Consider the following 20,741-nt stretch of genomic DNA (forward strand, 5'->3'; position numbering starts at 1 on the left):
TCAAGCTTAATTATTTCATGGTTCGCCAAGATTCCCGACCAATCCTATGCCGACTCGAGTTCAAGGTCGGCCTATGAGTTTGGGCGTCCCTCATGTACATTTGAGAGTCGAAGAGATTCATGCCAACGACGTATGCAGTCATAGCATACCATTTCATTTCATTCAAACATTCAATCATCTCATTTCATTCAATTAAATCATTCATAATTCATTCGTTTCATTTTAATCATGAGTCATTCATTTCAAATAAGAACGAGTGCGGTAAAGTACACACTCGCCTCCATTTTCAAAATCTTCAAGCAATTATAACAATCAAGCATGTATCAAATATTCATACACTTGAAACTCACCAATATAAGTAATGAGGAAGAAATGTCACTCGGAGCTTTAGGCGTTCACTGGGGGATTCTCTTGAAGGTCCTTTTGTGTGCCTGACCAATTAATAATGGGCTATTACTGATAATTTCAAATAATAAGGGAAATTGTACACTAGTACGATATTAGAATGTATCTCGAAAATCGAGCCTAAGTTTCTCTTTTGAAAAATTGAGATTCAATAGGGTTACGAAACTCGAGTCAGAGCGGATCATTATTCTAAAAATCATTAGATGGAAACGAGTACGTGCAAATAGATTTCAAAAGGAACGACCGAAGTCGGAACAGGATTGCCACGTCACAATCCGGCCGGATTCTGGCCGGATTGGAGGCAGAGACCAACCTCCAATTTTTTTCAAATTCCAACACCAATCCGGCCGACTATCAGGCCAAGAACTGGCCGGATTCAAGGCCAGATTCTGGTGAACAGTTTCCCGTGCGGATTGCTTTCAAATGGTCACAATTTTCGATTATTGGTGAAATCTTTGAAAAATTATAACTCACTCCATGATTGTCCAAAATTGAAAAATTTGGTACCGTTGGAAACGTCTTTCAGAGTATTAAAAGTTTTTAGAAGACACTTTTCCGTGAATCCAAGTGAAAGGCATTCAAATTTTGGCTTGAAGTTGATAACTTATGTTATCACGACAGATTGAAGTTGGTTTTCGGCTAACTTTGAAAATTCGGCAAAATTTACTCAATTTGAATTAGCTTTTGAAATTTGATACACTACTAGAGTTACAATCCAAGTTTAGAACAAAACAAGTAGAACGAGAATTGAAATTTTGAATACCAAGATATGATAACTCAAAGTTACCCAAATTTCCTTGTTAACAAGGGTTTTCCAAAATCAAATCATGAATTTTGAAAGTTTAGTTGAGCAATGAAACGGTCTCGGAATAGCATCAAAATTAGCAGTATAATACTACCATATAAGGACTATTTCTCTGCCAAATTTCATGAATAAATAATCACGGAAAGTTGGTTAACTAAATCACCCAAGTTCCAAAAATTCCAAGGCAAATCTACCTTGTGAGTCTCGTTTTCCGTTTGCAAAACGTTTGGCTTACAAAGTACCTCAAACACGGTCCATTTGTATAGAAAATGTCTAAGCGGCATCCAAGACAAATTTTGTGGGTGATTAATACCAAAAATTTCGAGTACAAGTCCCAAACCAAGATTAGTTAAGGATTTAGCCCAAGATGAGGAATTTCCTCATTGAGTCAGTTTCAAACTTTGGTCACAACTCGCTCAATTCAACTTGGAATTGAACGTGGTTGGTTGCATTGGAAAATAAATTCATAAGGCTATATTTTCTCAGAAGAAACCATTTTCAAAATCCATCCACAACTAGCTCACATTTGAGCATCAAGTTGTAGTTCGTGTTCTGCCCTGGAGTGAACCAATGAAATAGGACAGCAAATTTCAAATGAATGGTTTGGCTCACACAAGTGGAACCAAGATGTACATTTTATACCAACAGAAATCTGGGAATGTCTAGTTTCCAGTGCTGCAAACGGCACTCGATTCCGACATCGGAGTGATGAGTTATAGCCAAAACAAGATGACTGCCTGGGCAGTGACGGGAACCAATTCCAAATTTCTAAGCTTCCGAAATTCTAACATTTGGGTGACCAAATCAAGTTATTTTCCAATGAAACTTTTTACACACTCAATATAACATGCAAACAATATAAACAAGCCATTAGAACCTCAAATTTTCGTACCAAAGTGCTTGAACAAAGTAGGGGCAAAATGGTCACTTTTGGTTATTGCACCATCATTAAGTTTCTATCAACAACCCAACATTAATCCACTAGTTTAGGCACTAAATAAATATTATTACCAGCAAAACACCACAAATCAGTTCATATATCCAATGTGGGAGTTCATAGAGACCACACAACCATTTCCACCATAAACAAGCTGCCCATGAACATGCATGAGTATATAAGGGCACTAGAACTTCCATAAACCAAGTTTTGAAGGTTAGATCGTTACCTACTTCACTTGGTGTGCAAGAACAGAATTTTTGGTCCTCTCCTTGGCCAAGAAAACCGTGACAGCAGCTCATTTTCTTAGCTAGATGAACTCTCCAAGTATTAAGCTAAATGTGGGTAAAATTTGAAGTGAATTGGAGGAAGTTTTGGTGAAGAATTGGAGATGAAAGTTGAAGAACTCTTGGCTGTTTTTCCAAACTTGATGGCCGGCCAAATGAGAGAGAGGAGAGAGAGTGTTTGTCCAAAAGTAGCTTCCAAGAGAAGCTTTAATGTGTGGCCCATGTGTTTGTCCAAAAGTCAACTCTCCCTCGCACTCGCGCGAGTGCGTTTTGTGCTCGATTTCTCTCGAGTTTATTTCATTAGTGCACGAAACCTCTAATGCACTTATATTCATATAAATATTATTCACTCTTAATTGTCCCAAAATAAGGGTCTAGAGTCCCTCAATTAAATCGCGCGTGTGAAAATGCGTATTTCCAATTTAAGCGCGATAAAGTGAAATCTCCAAGGAATTCTTATAACGATGGTACTAATAACTATCATTTGAATATTTAAGCACAAAAATACCTATTTCAAGACCATTGTGCAAACCTCTAATTTTTCCAAACTTATTGTATTCTCGAATTGATTATTGACTCCAATCGCGTATTCGCTATTTTCACTTAATGAGCTTCCAAGAATTATATTTTGAAACGAGTCACTTTAAAAATATAACGAAACTATAAATCCATGTAATTAGATCTAAAGAGGCTAGAAAATAATAATCAGAGTAAATAGGCAATTAAATATTTAAATAAGCTCGAAATGAAATTTAAAATATTAAATTTTTGTGAGTCCTCACATCCTCTCCCCCTTAAGAAAATTTCGTCCTCGAAATTTACCTTGATTGGTGAACAGGTTTGGATACTTTTCTCGAATTGCTTTTTCGACTTCCCAAGTCGCTTCCTCTAACTCATGGTTCCTCCAAAGAACTTTTACCAACGGTATTTATTTATTTCTCAACTCATTCACTTTCCTATCCAGAAACTTCACTGGTTTCTCCTCATAGGTCAGGGTTTCATCAATTTCAATACTTTCCAGTTGTAAAATGTGAGAGGGGTTTGGATGATACTTCTTAAGTATGGACACATGGAATACATTATAAATTCTGGATAAACTCGGCGGTAGTTCCAACTTGTATGCTACCTGTCCCACGCGCTGGATAACCTTATAAGACCCTTTCAAAGGTGTAATCTTAAGAAAGACTAGATCTCCAACCGAAAATTCCAAATCCTTCCTCCGATTATCTGCATAGCTCTTTTGACGACTCTGTGCGGTTTGGATTCTCTGGCGGACTAACTTCACTTTATCATTAGCTTCTTCAATCCACGACACCGTAGTCGGCCCTAAAATCTTTCGTTCACCTATTTCATCCCAACAAATCGGAAACCTACATTTTCGACTATAAAGCGCTTCATACGGAGCCATTCGTATAGAGGAGTGGAAACTATTGTTATAGACAAATTCTACCGAAATTAAAAACTTACTCCAACTTTTTTCGAAATCCAAAACACAAGTCCTCAACATGTTCTCCAGGGTCTGAATTGTCCTCTCAGACTATCCATCGGTTTGAGAATGATAAGTGGTACTAAAATTTAGTTTAGTCCCCAACACTTCTTGCATCTTTTGCCAGAATCTCGAAACAAATTTTGGATTTCTATCAGACAAAATACTGACAGAGATTCTATGTAACCTAATGATTTCATCCAAATACACACTTGGCCAACTTCTCCAATGGGTATTTCATATTAATCGGCAGAAAGTGAGCTGATTTGGTCAATCTATCCACTATTACCTAGATAGCATCGTGGCTCTTTTGTCTCCTCGGTAATCCTAATACAAAATCCATAGTGATATTCTCCCATTTCCATTCAGGTATCTTCAATGGTTGTAAAAGTCTCGATGATTTCTGATGTTCAGTCTTAACTTGTTGACAAACTAAACAAGTCTGGACGAAATGGGCAATTTCTCTTTTCATATTATCCCATCAATACAGACTCTTCAAGTCTTGGTATATTTTATTCCCCTAGGGTGTATCGTAAACTTTGATCGGTGTGCCTCTTCTAAAATTTTCTTTTTAAGTCCCTCATCTATCGGCACCACTATCCGATTCCGAAAGCTCAATACACCATTTGATCCTAAGTTAAAATTCGACTTGTCTCCTTTTTTAATTTTTTCTGACCATTTTTGTACTTCAGTGTCCTTTTCTTGAGATCCCTTGATACGTTCCAACAAAGTGGAATTCACTACAATATTTCCCAAAATAACCTTCCTCGATTCCAGTCAAGGACTCCAATAACTGATTTCTTCCAACAAGTGTAGTTCCTTAATCATTAATCCAGTCATTTGTACTGGACGGCTCAAAACATCGGCCACTACATTGGCTTTCCCAGGATAGTATTTAATAGTGCAATCATAATCTTTCAGAAATTCTATCCATCTACATTGTCTCAAATTCAGCTCCTTTTGAGAAAATAGATACTTAAGGCTTTTGTGGTCAGTAAAAACCTCAAATGTCACTCCATACAGGTAATGCCTCCATTTCTTTAAAACAAATACCACCGCTGCCAACTCCAAGTCATGAGTCGGGTAATTTTCTTCATGCGGTTTCAGTTTCCTAGAGGCATATGCTATTATTTTGTTATTTTACATTAAAACACATCACAATCCTTCCTTAGAGGCATCGGTGTAAACTACAAAACTATCATTTCCATTGGGTAGAGCTAATACTGGGGCTTTGGTCAAACGTCTTTTCAATTCCTGAAAACTCTCTTCGCACTTAGGACTCCAAATAAACTTTTCACTTTTCCTGATCAACTCAATCATGGGTCCAGCAATTTTAGAAAAATCTTGGATAAATCTCCGGTAAAACCCTGCTAATCCAATAAAACTCCGAACCTCAGTAGGATTTTTCGGGCGTTTCCATTTCGAAACAACTTCAACTTTAGCTGGATCCACTTTAATCTCATCCTTAGAAATTATGTGTCCCAAGAAAGTCACTTCTTTTAACCAAAACTCATACTTGCTAAACTTAGCATATAACTGGTGTTCCCTCAGGATTTGTAAAACAATTTTCAAATGTTTCTCATGTTCTTTCACATTCTTAGAATACACCAAAATATCATCAATGAAAACTACCATAAATTGGTTCAAATAAGGTTTAAAGATCCTATGCATTAAATTCATAAAAGTTGCAGGAGCATTTGTTAACCCAAATGGCATCACGGTAAATTCAAAGTGCCCATACCTCGAGTTAAAAGCAGTTTTGGGTATATCCTTCTCCAAAATCCTCAATTAGTAATAACCCTGTCTCAAATCCAATTTCGAGAATACTACCGCCCCTTGCAATTGATCAAATAATTCATCAATGTGGGGTAACGGGTACTTATTCTTAACTGTGACATCATTCAAGCCTCTATAGTCTATACATAGTTTTAAACTTCCATCATTTTTTTTTAACGAACAAAACTGGGGCTCCCCACGGAGAATCACTTCGTTTATAAAACCCCTTTCCAACAAGTCTTGCAGTTGCAATTTCAACTCCTTCAAATCCGCTAGAGCCATCCGATATGGCGTTTTAGAGATAGGTGCCACTCTGGGAGTTACATCTAACTCTTCGGGAAAAACATCTGGAAAGTCTTTCACTACAGGCACGTCCTCCAAATTCACCTTATCACTAGGGGCGTTAATAAGAAAAGCCAAATACCTTTGAGTTCCTCTACTTAATAATTTTCTAATCCGAATCCTTGAAATAAGTGCAGACGAAACCAATTTACCCCTTACATCCAACTTCAGAGTTGCCTCGCCTAGAATGCACAATTTTACAATCTTTGTTCGCCAGTTCAACTGGGTATTATAACGGGCTAGCCAATCCATTCCTAAAATCACATCATATCCCTTAATTGCTAAACCTATCAGGTCGGCCAATAATTTTCGCTCTCCAACACAGACTTCACAGTCTCTATACACTAGGTTAGCAATTAAACTTTGATCTCCAGTAGGTGTTTTAACCTCCAAATTATACGATAACTTAATTAGTTTCAAATCTATCCCACTCATGAAATTAGGGTTTACAAAAGAATGTATTGCACTCGGATCAATTAAAACTCTAACTAAACGATGAAAGATTGGAATGGTACCTTCAACCACTTCAGTCGCTTCAGGGATTTGTTGATAATCCAGTGCATAAACCCTAACCGGTACTTTCGGTCGACTTTCTCCGGTACTGGTCTGCTTAAAGGTTGACTTTTCTGGTCTCTGAGTGTTACTTCCTGTCTTTGGCGATTTCGGACAGTTGGCGACTTGATGTTCAGCACTACCACAAAACAAATACTTTCCCAACTTTCTCTAGCAGTCATTCTCAGAATGGTTGGATTTACCACAAAACCTACATGCAACTTGAGGAGTCATAGCCGAACCAGTAGAAGGTACTCCTCTAGTCTGAGTCGGTCCACTACGACCTCCTCTGGATAAAGCTCCCCTAGAAGTTTCAGTGGTTCTTATTCCTCCCATTCCTCTTCCTATTTTGGAAGGCTGTGCATTCTTACTAGCCTATCCATAAGTGTGGCTAGAAAAGTTCTTTTTTCTATTGTGAAAGTCTCTCACTTGCAGTCTTGCACTCTCAACCCTTTGTGTCTTCTTTAAAACCTCAGTAAAGGTAGAAATTTGGGCTGCGGCCAAGCCCTCCTGAATTTTCACATTAAATCATTGCACAAACCGTCTAATTCTCTCCCGTTCATTGACTACCAACTCAGGAGTATACTTAGAAAGTTTAGTGAATTTCCCTTCATACTCCGCCACTCTAAGGGCTCATTGTTTCAATTTGATAAATTCATCCTCTCTCTTTTCTTGAATCAATGGTGGAATAAACATTTCATTGAATTCTCCCGTGAAGTTCTCCCAGGTCCAAGGGGTTTGAGCTCTCTCTCATTTCCCTTTTATCATATCCCACCAAGCACGAGCTACTCCCTCAAATTGGAAAGCAGCAAAGTTCACTCGCTTATCCTTAGTGTAGTCTAAAGCGGCGAATATGTTGGTCATCCTCTCTAACCAATTTTCCGCTATTTCAGGGTCGGGTTCTCCAAGAAACTAAGGCGGGTTGAACTTTAAGAACCTCTCTAAGGCTCTATCCTCTCCTCTTTCCTGACCCCCAAGTTGGTTGAACGGTCTAGAACCTTATCTATCAACTAAGCGTTCTAGGATATCAGTCATCCTATTAATGGCAGTAGCCACTTGATTACCCTCAATATTTTCCTGTCCTTGAGTCGGTTCAGTTGCCAATCCTTGGTCATCTCCCTGAGGTTGGGCCTGTCTAGTCCCTCGCCCACGATCTCGACTACCTCTTAGTCCTTCCATAACCTAGGCGTGTCTAGTGCAAGAAATAAATCAATTATGCGATAAAAGTAAAAAGTAAGAACCAATCAAGAAAATATTGGAAATAACAATAATTTGCATTCATTGACATGTCAAGTTCATACAATTAGCAAATCATGGGGTAGTCACAAAAATATAGCACACAGGTGCCACAAGAGTACTTTTAGCCACAGAAGACTAAAGTAAAAGCAAGTGCCTCAAAAGTAGGCCACACAATCATGCAAAATATAATGGTTTCAGCACTTAGCATCACCCCTGCTAATCCCATTTGTACTAGTCAAAAGATCAAAAGTCAAGTAGTCAATCACTAGACCTAGTCCACAGTAGGACTACCGGGCGGAACCTCCTTCTCAGGATTCTCCTCCTCCTCAGAGTTCTGGACTACACCCATCGCCTTATCCACTAGCCTAGTAGCATCAGTCAGAATCCCGGAAGCCTAATCACGGATCTCCTCTCTTAGTCTAGTAAGTTGAGGTCTAGTACTCTGAATCTCCTCACGAACCACTGCAGATGTGGCCACCTCGCCCTCGAGTACCTCCTCGAGCTTAGCAATCCTCTCACCCTGAGCCCTCACCATCTGTCTAAACTCATCCACCTTAGCCTGTAAGTCCAAGTTGACATTCACCAACTGATGACGCTCGTCGTCCAAGACCAGTACAACGTGGTTTGGGTAGGCAAAGGTTACCCTACAAGCACATCGGGGGTATCGAGTAGCAGGCGAATAGCGTACACGAGCTCCTCCACCTAAACCTCGGTAATAAATAGGCCTAGGAGGTTCTACGTGACCATTAATATGGCCACTCCCATTAGCTGCCGGAGTCCCATTTCCATTTTCCATCCCTGCAAAATAATCACACCTTTCGGGTTAGAAATTAAATCACTATCTAGTTCGGATGTCGTTTATGCATGTCTAACCCAATCACTAGTATACCCCAAGTACCTCTTAAGGTATAACTTAATTATCCGGTGTCAGGTCTTAAGGGTCGAGTATCTAATATGTCTCCCATATAGATCTCTAATCTAGCGCTTTGATACCAATTGCGACGCTCCCACTTCTCCCTAAGGCGAACCAAAGGGTATCCGCGGAACGTCTGCCCAACTCTCGCCAGGACTCACACAATTTCTGTTCAACCTTATAGCGGTGCTAGAAGTCAACAACCAGATAATATAAATACAATTAGTGCGGAAGCGTTCAAACTTAACGATATATAACAATCACCCAATTCTTACATCGGGTTTCTATAATACAGTCCAAAATATACAATAGCCCAAAAGTCTAGACAAAAGAGTTGGAACCCTATTACAAGAGTACACAAAAGATAATTTCCTCCGAATCTCAATCCAAGCTCAAATCCTGTTAAGGAAAACAAATCTATAGGATGAGCAAAACGCTCATGAGGCCAAGAACTGACATGCAAGCACGTTGTTTAAGTAACATCCCAATTTAACAAGTAGAGCAATAATATTGCATTAAATAATAATTCGAGCGGCAAAAATAAACAGAAACAATTCAAGAATATCGGAGCTCTTAGGAGCAAATTTCCACTTACTGTGCCAATGTCCTTCGTATACCTTCCCGCGATGACACTCCGTCAACCGGATCGGTATTTCCATTCCGTAGATCACCACTTACTTCCCTCTGTCCACCTTGCACCTCTCAAGCCCGCAAGACATTTATAAGGCGATACTCCACAAGTATACCAAGCAAGGCCTCTCATTAGGTCGAGTTTAATTATCTCATGGCTAACCAAGGTTCCCGACCAAACCCATGACGGCTCGAGTCCAAGGTCGGCCTATGAGTTTGGGCGTCCCCCATGTACATTTGAGAGTCGAGGAGATTCACTCCAACGACGTATGCAGCCATAGTATACCATTTCATTTCATTCAAACATTCAATCATCTCATTTCATTCAATTAAATCATTCATAATTCATTCATTTTATTTTAATCATGAGTCATTCATTTTAAATAAGAACAAGTGCGGTAAAGTACACACTCGCCTCCATTTTCAAAATCTCCAAGCAATTATAATAATTAATCATGTATCAAATATTCATACACTTGACACTCACCAATATAAGTAATGAGGAAGAAATGTCACTCGAAACTTTAGGCGTTCACTGGGGGATCCTCTTGAAGGTCCTTTTGTGTGCCTGAGCAATTAATAATGAGGTATTACTGATAATTTCAAATAATAAGGGAGGTCGTACACTAGTACGATATTAGAATGTATCTCGAAAATCGAGTCTAGGTTTCTCTTTTGAAAAATCAAGACTCAATAGGGTTACGAAACTCGAGTAAGAGCTGATCATTATCCTAAAAATCATTAGATGGAAATGAGTACGTGCAAATAGATTTCAAAAGGAACGACCGAAGTCGGAACAGAATTGCCACGTCACAATCCGGCCGGATTGGAGGCAGAGACCAACCTCCAATTTTTTTCAAATTCCAACACCAATCCGGCCAACTATCTGGCCAAGAACTGGCCGGATTCAAGGCCGGATTCTGGTGAACAGTTTCCCGCGCGGATTGCTTTCAAATGGTCACAATTTTTTATTTTTGGTGAAATTTTTGAAAAATCATAACTCATTCCATGATTGTCCAAAATTAGAAAATTTGATGCCGTTGGAAACATCTTTCAGAGTATTAAAAGTTTTTAGAAGACATCTTTTCATGAATCCAAGTGGAAGGCATTCAAATTTTGGCTTGATGTTGATAACTTGTATTATCACGACAAATTGAAGTTGGTTTTCGGCCAACTTTGAAAATTCGGTAAAATTCATTCAATTTGAACTAGCTTTTGAAATTTGATACTCTACTAGAGTTACAATCCAAGTTTAAAACAAAACAAGCAGAACGAGAATCGAAATTTTGAGTACCAGGATATGGTAGCTCAAAGTTACCCAAATTTCCTTATTAACAAGGGTTTTCCAAAATCAAGTCATGAATTTTGGAAGTTTAGTTGAGCAATGCAATGGCCTCGGAATAGCACCAAAATTAGCAGTATAATACTACCATATAAGGACTATTTCTCTGCCAAATTTCATGAATAAATAAGCACGAAAAGTTGGTTAACTAAATCACCCAAATTCCAAAAATTCCAAGGCAAATCTGCCTTGTGAGTCTCGTTTTCCGTTTACAAAACGTTTGGCTTACAAAGTACCTTAAACATGGTCTATTTGTATAGAAAATGTCTAAGAGGCATCCAAGACAAAATTTGTGGGTGATTAATACCAAGAATTTCGAGTAAAAGTCCCAAACCAAGATTAGTTAAGGATTTAGCCCAAGATGAGGAATTTCCTCATTGAGTCAGTTTCAAACTTTGGTCACAACTCACCCAATTCAACTTGGAATTGAACATGGTTGGTGGCGTTGGAAACAAAATTCATAAGGCTACATTTTCTCAGAAGAAACCATTTTCAAAATCCATCCACAACTAGTTCACATTTGAGCATCAAGTTGTAGTTCGTGTTCTGCCCTGGAGTGAACCAACGAAACAGGACAGCAAAATTCAAATGAATGTTTTGGCTCACACAAGTGGAACTAGGAAGTGCATTTTATATCAACGGAAAGCTGGGAATGTCTAATTTTCAGTGCCACAAACGGCACTCGATTCCAACATCGGAGCGATGAGTTATAGCCAAAACAAGATGACTGCCTGGGCAGTGACGGGAACCAATTCCAGATTTCTAAGCTTCCGAAATTCCAACATTTGGGTGACCAAATCAAGTTATTTTTCAACGAAACTTTTTTCACACTCAATATAACATGTAAACAACATAAACAAGCCATTATATCCTTAAATTTTCGTACCAAAGTGCTCGAACAAAGCAGGGGCAAAATGGTCACTTTTGGTTATTGCACCATCCTTGAGTTTCTATCAACAACCCAACATTAATCTACTAGTTTAGGCACTAAATAAACATTATTACCAGCAAAACACCACAAATCAGTCTATATATCCAATGTGGGAGTTCATAGAGGCCACACAACCATTTCCACCATAAACAAGCTGCCCATGAACATGCATGAGTATATAAGGGCACTAGAACTTCCATAAACCAAGTTTTGAAGGTTAGATCGTTACCTACTTCACTTGGTGTGCAAGAATAGAATTTTCGGTCCTCTCCTTGGTCAAGAAAATCGTGACAGCAGCTCCTTTTCTTAGCTAGATGAACTCTCCAAGTATTAAGCTAAATGTGGGTAAAATTTGAAGTGAATTGGAGGAAGTTTTGGTGAAGAATTGGAGATGAAATTTGAAGAACTCTTGGCTATTTTTCCAAGCTTGATGGCCAGCCAAATGAGAGATAAGAGAGAGAGTGTTTGTCCAAAAGTAGCTTCCAAGAGAAGTGACGGGATTTTTATATCAATGCAAGTTCAATTCCGATTTTACACCCGTTGGACTGCAAGTATACAGGTCGCAATTGTAGTACAAGATGTGTATCGGGTCAATCCCACGAGGAGCAATTTAAACAATTACTAAGCACTTGTTTTCTCTATTATTTAGACTTACAATTAATTTGAGCAGAGAAAGTCTAATGCTGTAATCTACAAATCTGATATACAAATCTAGTTTAACAAATATTGAATGCAAATAGAGAAATTTCACTCAAGGAAGATTTTAGGGATGTAGATTCCACTTATGGCATAAACAACACAAATTAATGGATTTACTTCTTGCTATTATTCTTGTTTAACCAGAGATTCATTTCCAAATTTACCAAGTCTCATTCTCATGATGAAATGGCCTAGAATAGTTCAGTTTTCCCTATTTTCATGGTGAAATACTACTACTACTCTGTTTTCTTTCATGAAATGCTAAGTAATCCACTTAATTGTATCTCTATTTTCATGAACATACAACTTAGGCTCTACTCATGTGTTTCCATTGTTACTACCAATTCTCATTGAATAATAACAACTATAAACATGCTATTGGTGATCAATCAATAACAAGTAATTACAGTTACACAAGTAGACAAGTTAATACAAGATATAACAAGTGTAAATCACATTCAGTTAGTATTATTTAGCCATAAGTTTCATCTACTCCCTAGATTAAGGGATTTAACTACTCATAAATGATTTAACAATCAAACTCACAAGTTTATTAATGCCAAACATCATGAAGTACAAGTACAAGAAAGATAAAAGAAAGCTTAGCCAATTGAAGGTGAAACTCTCCAATTCCTGCTATGCTCTTGCACAATATGATTACAAGTGAAAATTTCAAATACTTCTCCAAAAACTCCTATCTAGAGAGAAACCAGATACAAGAAAGAAAACTAGCTACGTATGGTAATTCCTACCTCTCCCCTGTGTTTCTGCATAAAAGGTGGTAGAAAGTCTACCACCTCTCACTTCATAATTTCTTCCACTCAGATTTTGTAAAAAGAAGTCAAAGATATGATGTTTCCTTTTGTCCACACTCATTTTGTCTTCTCTTTTGTTGCAGAAGCATGTGCCACCGATTTCTATCCCTCAAAATATTGGAAAGTTGTGAAAAAGGTAAAAAAAAAACGGCTGTGGCACTTGCTGAGAAGAGAGACAGATCCGAGCCTCGGATCCGAGGGTTGAAAAATGATCCGAGCTCAGATCTTCAGGATCCGAGAACTTTCCTTGATGGATCCGAGGTCTGATCTTCCTGACCTCGGATACACTCCGCCAGAAGTACAGACGAGGGCTCGGATCCGTGTTGAGCAATTTTCCAGTTTTTCACTTCTTCCCTTTTTCTACATTTTTGCTCCCAATTTCTTATGTACTTTGTCCTCTGGATGACCCTTACATTTCTTTCAACTTGTGCATGAATTTCATATATCAATTACCTTCACAATTTCACAAAATTAACGCATTAATCCACTCATTTATCAGTTTTTGAACCCTTAAACAATATTTAAGCAATTATCACCAAAAGAGTTCAAATATGGCTTTAATCTTCTCAAAACATACCAAAAATTCATGCCAAATTCGTACAAAATGTACGTTAAATATTCACTTATCAAATTCCCCCACACTTGAATCGTTGCTTGTCCTCAAGCAATTTTACACAACTTACTTCAATGGTTCAATAGATAAAACAATATACGTACTTTTGTCAAATTTAATTCCTCAAAAACCTAGAAACCAATCATTATGCCATTTCTGAAATTACACTAAATACTCATAATATTCAATTAAATAAAAATAATTATGCCTTAATTTCAACAAATTCAAATCAATTCTCTCATTCTATCCTAATTTCACAAATAAGTAAATCACATAGTCAATTTTATGGCCTTCCTCATCCCAAAACTTATCAATTTAGATGAATTTATTCACATATCATCTTATTTAAATAGTGAAAACGTTTTTTTACGCGAAAATCAACACTTTTAGGTGAAAATTTCCGGTTGCTCAACATTTCACTTATTTAAATTGCTAAGCATACTCTTAATTCCAATACCTTTTTACGCGAATGTCGACATTTGTAAATGCCAACCTCCGGTTACTCAGTATGTGAATCATTCGAGTAGAAAAGTAATAATATTATTCTCTTTTTTTTTTATTTTTTTTTATTTTTTTTTATTTTTTTTATTTTTTTATTTTTTTATGTTTTTTTAAACATATAATTTCTTTTTCCCTCTAAGTATAATTAAAGGAAGAATTTGGCCTTGTCTTTGACTATATCAATCACTTACTTATAAAATTAAGTAAAAATGATAAATATCATTAATCTTGCAAAATTCTAAGCATAATTTTTCTTATTAACCAAATATACTTTCTAAAATGTAAAAATCGTAATTGCATAATAATTCATTCCAAGCCAAATAAAAACTAAACTTTTCCAAAATACACATAGCATTTTATCCAATGGAAGAATTAGACACTTAAAATTTTAACATTTTGGCCATTTAATTGGAAGAATTGCAATGAAATATTGGAAAATGTTTTAGAAAAATTTTGACAGAGTTTCCCCATAAAAATAGATGAAACTCCCTGCCAACAACCTCAATTTTCACAAAAATTATCCTCATGACTATATCTCCACATATAATTCCAACATTTTTAAGCCATAAACAACTAAAATCATGCATTTCAAGACACAATCACCCATAAGATAAAGTAATCCCTCCCCCACACTTAATATCTATAATGTCCTCATTGTAGAGGAAGGTAAAAGAACTGAAACTTTTCTCACATAAGTGGTGATGCAATTTGAAACCCTTAATCATCACGATCATCCATTTTCTGTCCAAAATGAGACAACAAGAGTACCAAACACCATAAGTAGCACAAGATGATTCAAATTAAAGAAAAATAAAATCTACAAAGTTTGTCTTAACAAAAGAAAAGAAAAATAAAGAAATAAAAGGTCTAATCCGCTAAAGAGCATCATGGCTGCTCGGAACGAGGGTCTACTGCCTCCTCGGCTCCATGAGGACCATGTGATGTACCAATGTGTCCCTCCTCCTGCTGAGGTGTCGGAGTAGGGGACCGGCGGATATGGAAATGATCCTCGATCATACGAAGACGGCGATCATATCGGTCGAGTCGCTCGGTCATCATCCGCTGGTCTGGTCAATGCGCTCGACAACACGTGTCTCCATACAGCAAATGGCATTGAGGAGCTCTTGCCATTTGGAACGCGGTTGAGGAGGTGGTCGCTGAACCGAAGGAGGAAGAGTCTGCTGTGTCTCCGTCTCTTGAGTTTCCGCTTGCGGTTCAGTTTGAGGCGGAGGCTGAGTGGAAGTCGATGCTTCTCCTGTGTCCCGGATCAAAGCAGCTCCAAAATCCATAGAAATACCCAAGGATTTGAGTATAGAAGCGTTACCTTCTCGGCCGACCTAGTTACCACCGATCTTTCGGTTCCAAGAGGAACCTTGAGTTTCTCAAAAATGAGGGATAGCAGTCGAGGGAATCCAAAGCAAGTCTCGCCGGCCCTCATGCGAGCTGTGGTCCGCATATAGCTAATGATAATGCTGGGTAGAGGAATACCAGTCAATTGCCTACCCACTCCATGTATCATCTTATCCAGAAAGTAGAGATCGCTATTTCGGATCTCCCGTTTGCCACTCCTTTTCGGCACCACATTAAAGGCAAAAAGATAGAAGATGAGGTGGTACTGATGCTCGAAGGAGTCAGCATATACCGTGAGTTTTTTCGAATTTTCTCGCTCACGGTACTGACCCTTTAGACGTCCCACGGCCTCTCCCACTTCCCAAGGGTCTCGAGCCTTGAACTCCTTGGTCAATTTGACATCTTCGCCTTCGTTTTTGAGTTGGACGAAGCGTCTCAACGTATCTCGATTGAGAGCCACTCTCCTGCCTCGAACCCATGAGATGATGAGGTTGCCACTGTGGCTTTGCTTGTTTTCTACATTAGCGTAAAACTCCCGGACCAGATTGGGGTAGTAGTGTTTGGGCAACTGAAGGATGTTCTCCCATCCAAGTCTTTTGAATGCTGTAGAAATGTGATAGTGCGCGTCCACCTCCGGTGCCAAGTGTTTCTCAATAATGATTTCCTTGTCTAGGCCGGCTTCATACCATTGTTGATTCGCAAATGATGTGAATCGTGTGGTATCATAGTCCGGAGGTGGCTCATCACGGCTAGTAGACGCGGTCTTCCGGCGAGAGCGAGGTGGCGGCTCAGGTGAATGAGATTCCTCTTCAGGTGACTCCTCTTGCAAGGAAGGTGTGTGTTCCTCACTTGAAGAAGGAGTAGGAGTACGAATGCGAGGCCTCCTTGTGCGAGCCATAATACCTATACACAACATTTTAAACTTGCTCTCAAATAATAAATAAGAATTTAAGAAAATTTCGGCAGAGTTTCCCCTTGAAAAAGGGCTAAACTCCTTGCCAAAATGTTCCCAAATTTAAACAAATAAACTTCCTAACAATTCTCAAATAAAATTCCCACATTTAGAAAGAATATTATCAATAAAGAAATCATGTCATGCATAATAAGTCCAAACAATTGAAAATTATATTCATGTGCAAGAATGAACACCCAAACACTTGAGAATATCTCCAATCCAATTCATAACATTCATAACACTCAGTTTACATACACATGAGTTCCAATTCATCCAAACAAATGCAAATTATCTCAAGTAAAAGTGGTTCAATGTGCTTAATTTAATTGCAAACAGACTTTTTTATCCAATGGGTTTTTGCTCTAATGATAGCATGTCATTAATATAACAGTGATTTATACTCCTCGGAACAAGTTCATATATCCAATGAAAGCAAAATTCACAAGTCTAAATCACTAAAATGCTCAAGCCCAAAAATTGAGAAAAATCTTAAAAATATCACCAAATCCACAGTTTTCTCAAAAATAAGTATGAAAATAGTTGTAACAATCTATTTAAGCACAATGTAGCACAATTATATCAAGAAATTCCAACAAATATGCATTTATCATAATATTCCCAAAAACTAGAAAAATGTAGAATAAGAAATTATAAAATGTCAAAGAAATTCGCAAATTGTTACCTCAAATGTGTGGGAAGATGATAGAGGATGATAATGATGAAAAATGAGGAGGAAACAAGTCCAATTTCACCCAGAAATCAAAGAATTTCCGTGCGGCCCAAAATTCCCTTTTGAAGATCAAAATCCACTTTTGATGCTGTGTTGTGGTGAAATAGTTTAGGGTTTCTGATCATACATGGGTTGGGGAGGTGTTTATGATGAAATATTGGAGATTTGATGGTTAAAATGGAAGATTGGAGGAAAGGGGTAGGGTTTTGGTGAGAAGAGGGAAAAGGGAATTCGAAAAAATGAGGAACCGAGACCTCGTTTCTTTTCTTATCGCGAACAGATCCGAGGTCGGATCTGTTCTGAACGTCCTCGGATCCGACAGGGGCTCGGATCAGTCCCAACAGAAACACAGACGAGCCCTCGGATCTATCTGGATTGGAATAGATCCGAGCTCGGATCGATGGATTCGCAGTCGGATCTGTCTGGGCTTTTAGGATCCGAGCTCGGATTTATATTTCTCTGCACTAATTGCAGAAACTGCAATTTTTCAAACTTTTTCTCCCTTTTCCGGCCAATTCCAAATCACACATTGGACATATTTTTTATTAATTCCAACCTCCCACACACATGTAATATACCATAAACACAATATCCAACCTCTCAAAACACAACAAACACATTTACATTGAAAATCGAGGGGTAGGGTCCTTTGATCATTTCTGTACTTTTACACTAAAATGACATTTTTGGGCATTAAATACACATCAAATGAGTCCATGAGCATTTATAACATGTTATCACCAAAACTCACTTGAATATACTTGAAATGCACAATGCATATATGAATGATAATTCTAAACACTTAAAGCACAATTTTGGTAAGAAAACCTCCCTTTTTACACTTGTTCTTCAATTGTACCTCCAAAATGGATGATGAAACTCCGGTACCTCCTACAAACAAGTGAAATACATCTAATTAGTTAATTAAATCACACCAAAATGTAAAAAAAAACACATAAAAATGCAAATACAATATTATTATTGGGTTGCCTCCCAACAAGCGCTTTTGTTTATAGTCGTTGGCTCGACTCAAAAAAATTGAATCATTTTAGAACATTAAGGAGCGATTTTCTCCCCATGGGTCGAAACTTTCGAGCCAATCCACCATGTGGTGAGCCATGCATTGATCTCCATAGTCCAATTTCCTCAAATGCCAAGGAGGAGTATTAGACTTGTCATATAAAGGCTCGACTTCACCTTGGAGTGGAATTTGCTTGTCTTTTTCGAGTTGGCTCAATTTTTCTCCACTTTTTTCATGGAGTGTCGAATTTATTAAGCCAACTTCCACCCTTATCTTCTCTTCCCTTGCTCCTACACCATGAAAGTTAGTACCAAGAACATTTAATAATTTAACTTCTTCGTTCCTTTCTTGGTTAACCTTTTCATCACATGGCATATTAGAAACAAGAACAATAGGCTCTATACTCCCTTCTTTATTATCCAAATTGAATTCCAATTCCTCACCATTAACCCGTAGTATAAGCTTACCTTTTTCCACATCAATTATAGTTCGTGCGGTGGCTAAAAACGGTCGTCCTAGAATAATTGGCATTCTCACATCTTCCTCAATATCTAAGACAACAAAATCCACAGGTATTATAAATTGTCTTACACTTATGAGCACATTTTCCAAAATACCAATTGGATGTGTGATTGACCGATCCGCCAACTGCAATATGATATTGGTAGCTTTCAACTCTTGAAGTCCCAACCTCCGGGCAACCGATAATGGCATAAGTGACACACTTGCACCTAAATCACATAAAACATTAAAAAAATGCAATTGACCAATAGTGCAAGGAATAGAAAAACTTCCCGGATCTTTTAATTTAGGAGGGAGTCTGTTCTTAATTAATGCACTACACTCTTCCGTTAATACTATCATCTCATTATCTACAATTTTCCTCTTTCTTGACATGATATCTTTCAAGAAACGCGCATAAGAGGGAATCTGTGTTATAGAATCAATGAAAGGAATGTTAATGTGCAATTGTTTAAACATTTTGAAGAACTTTTGAAACTCCCGATCCTGTCCATCTTTCTTCAACCTGTGAGGAAAAGGAATTTCATTAGAATTTAATTGAGGAGGAGGTTCATCAATATTAATGACTACATTATCATTTTGGCTTGGTTTTACTCCTCCATATGCTTGCTCCTTATCTTTTTCACCACTTGAATTACTAGAGTTAGGTCCCTCAACCATTTTACCACTTCTAAGAGTGATAGCATTGACTTGCTCTCTCGGATTCACTTCGGTTTTACTCGGCAATTCACCAGGGTTTCTGTTGTTGATCGCATTGGCAATTTGACCAATTTGAATCTCCAAATTTCTATACATCCCAGCCAATTGGTCCAGCCGCCCCTCAACTCGCTCGAATCTATCCGAAGTAACCTTAGCACGCGTTTCCACAGCGATCTCCCAACCAGGTTTGGTTTCAACTTGTTGTTGCCTTGATTGAAATCCCGGTGGATTGGCTGGCCTTGGTTGATTTCCTTGGTCCTTCCATCCAAAATTTGGATGATTTCTCCACCCCGGATTGTAAGTATTCGAGTAGGGGTTATTTTGAGCATTACGATTATAATTATTAACGAATTGTACCTGCTCAAAATCAACACACTCATTAGTATCATGTTCACCTCCACATATAGAACAACATGCTACATGTGCATTAGATGAACTTGGACCAACTCCACCTTGTCTACTTAGCAACTTCATCACATTATTCATTTGAGCACTCAGCATATTGAGAGTGTCCATTTCTATCATACCTGCATGACGTCTTGTATTACCTCTCTCATTGGCCCATTGGTAGTTATTTGCTGCCATTTCTTCTATCAAAGTATGAGTTTCTTGGGGTGATTTACCCATTAAAGCTCCACCTGCAGCTGCATCGATCATAGTTTTAGTAGAAAAACTAAACCATTATAGAAGGTTTGTATGATTAACCACTCCGGCAGTCCATGATGTGGACATTTCCGAAGCAAATCTCTAAACCTTTCCCATGCCTCATATAATGATTCACCTTCTAATTGGCTAAAACTAGTGATATCCATTCTAAGCTTAGCAGTCTTACCTGGTGGAAAATACTTATTTAAGAATGCTCTTGATAAATCATCCCATCCGGTGAAAGTATTAGGAGCATGAGAGTGTAGCCAAAGTTTGGCCTTATCTCTCAATGAAAATGGGAACAATCTTAGCCTTATAGCATCATCACTAACTCCATTCATTTTAATTGTATCACAAATTTCCAAGAATGTAGCTAAGTGTGTATTAGGATCTTCTACTGCATTACCTCCAAATTGAGATTGTTGAACCATTTGGATAAGTGATGGTTTAATCTCAAAGTTGTTAGCATTTACCGAAGGCCTTGCTATACTCGTTTGAGATCCTTGTGTTCCCGATAGAGCAAAATCTCGTAGAACTCGCCTATTT

At 38.0% G+C, this 20,741-nt stretch overlaps 1 non-coding gene across 1 annotated transcript; it reads left to right on the forward strand.

Moving 5' to 3' along the window:
* Positions 1-20,264: 20,264 nt before the first annotated feature.
* On the forward strand, positions 20,265-20,371 carry LOC113719531 (small nucleolar RNA R71). The gene has a single exon (XR_003454913.1). It is a non-coding gene; the product is annotated as a small nucleolar RNA R71 (small nucleolar RNA).
* Positions 20,372-20,741: the final 370 nt, after the last annotated feature.

This window comes from Coffea arabica, chromosome 1e, assembly GCF_036785885.1.
Source record: "Coffea arabica cultivar ET-39 chromosome 1e, Coffea Arabica ET-39 HiFi, whole genome shotgun sequence".
NCBI lineage: Eukaryota > Viridiplantae > Streptophyta > Magnoliopsida > Gentianales > Rubiaceae > Coffea > Coffea arabica.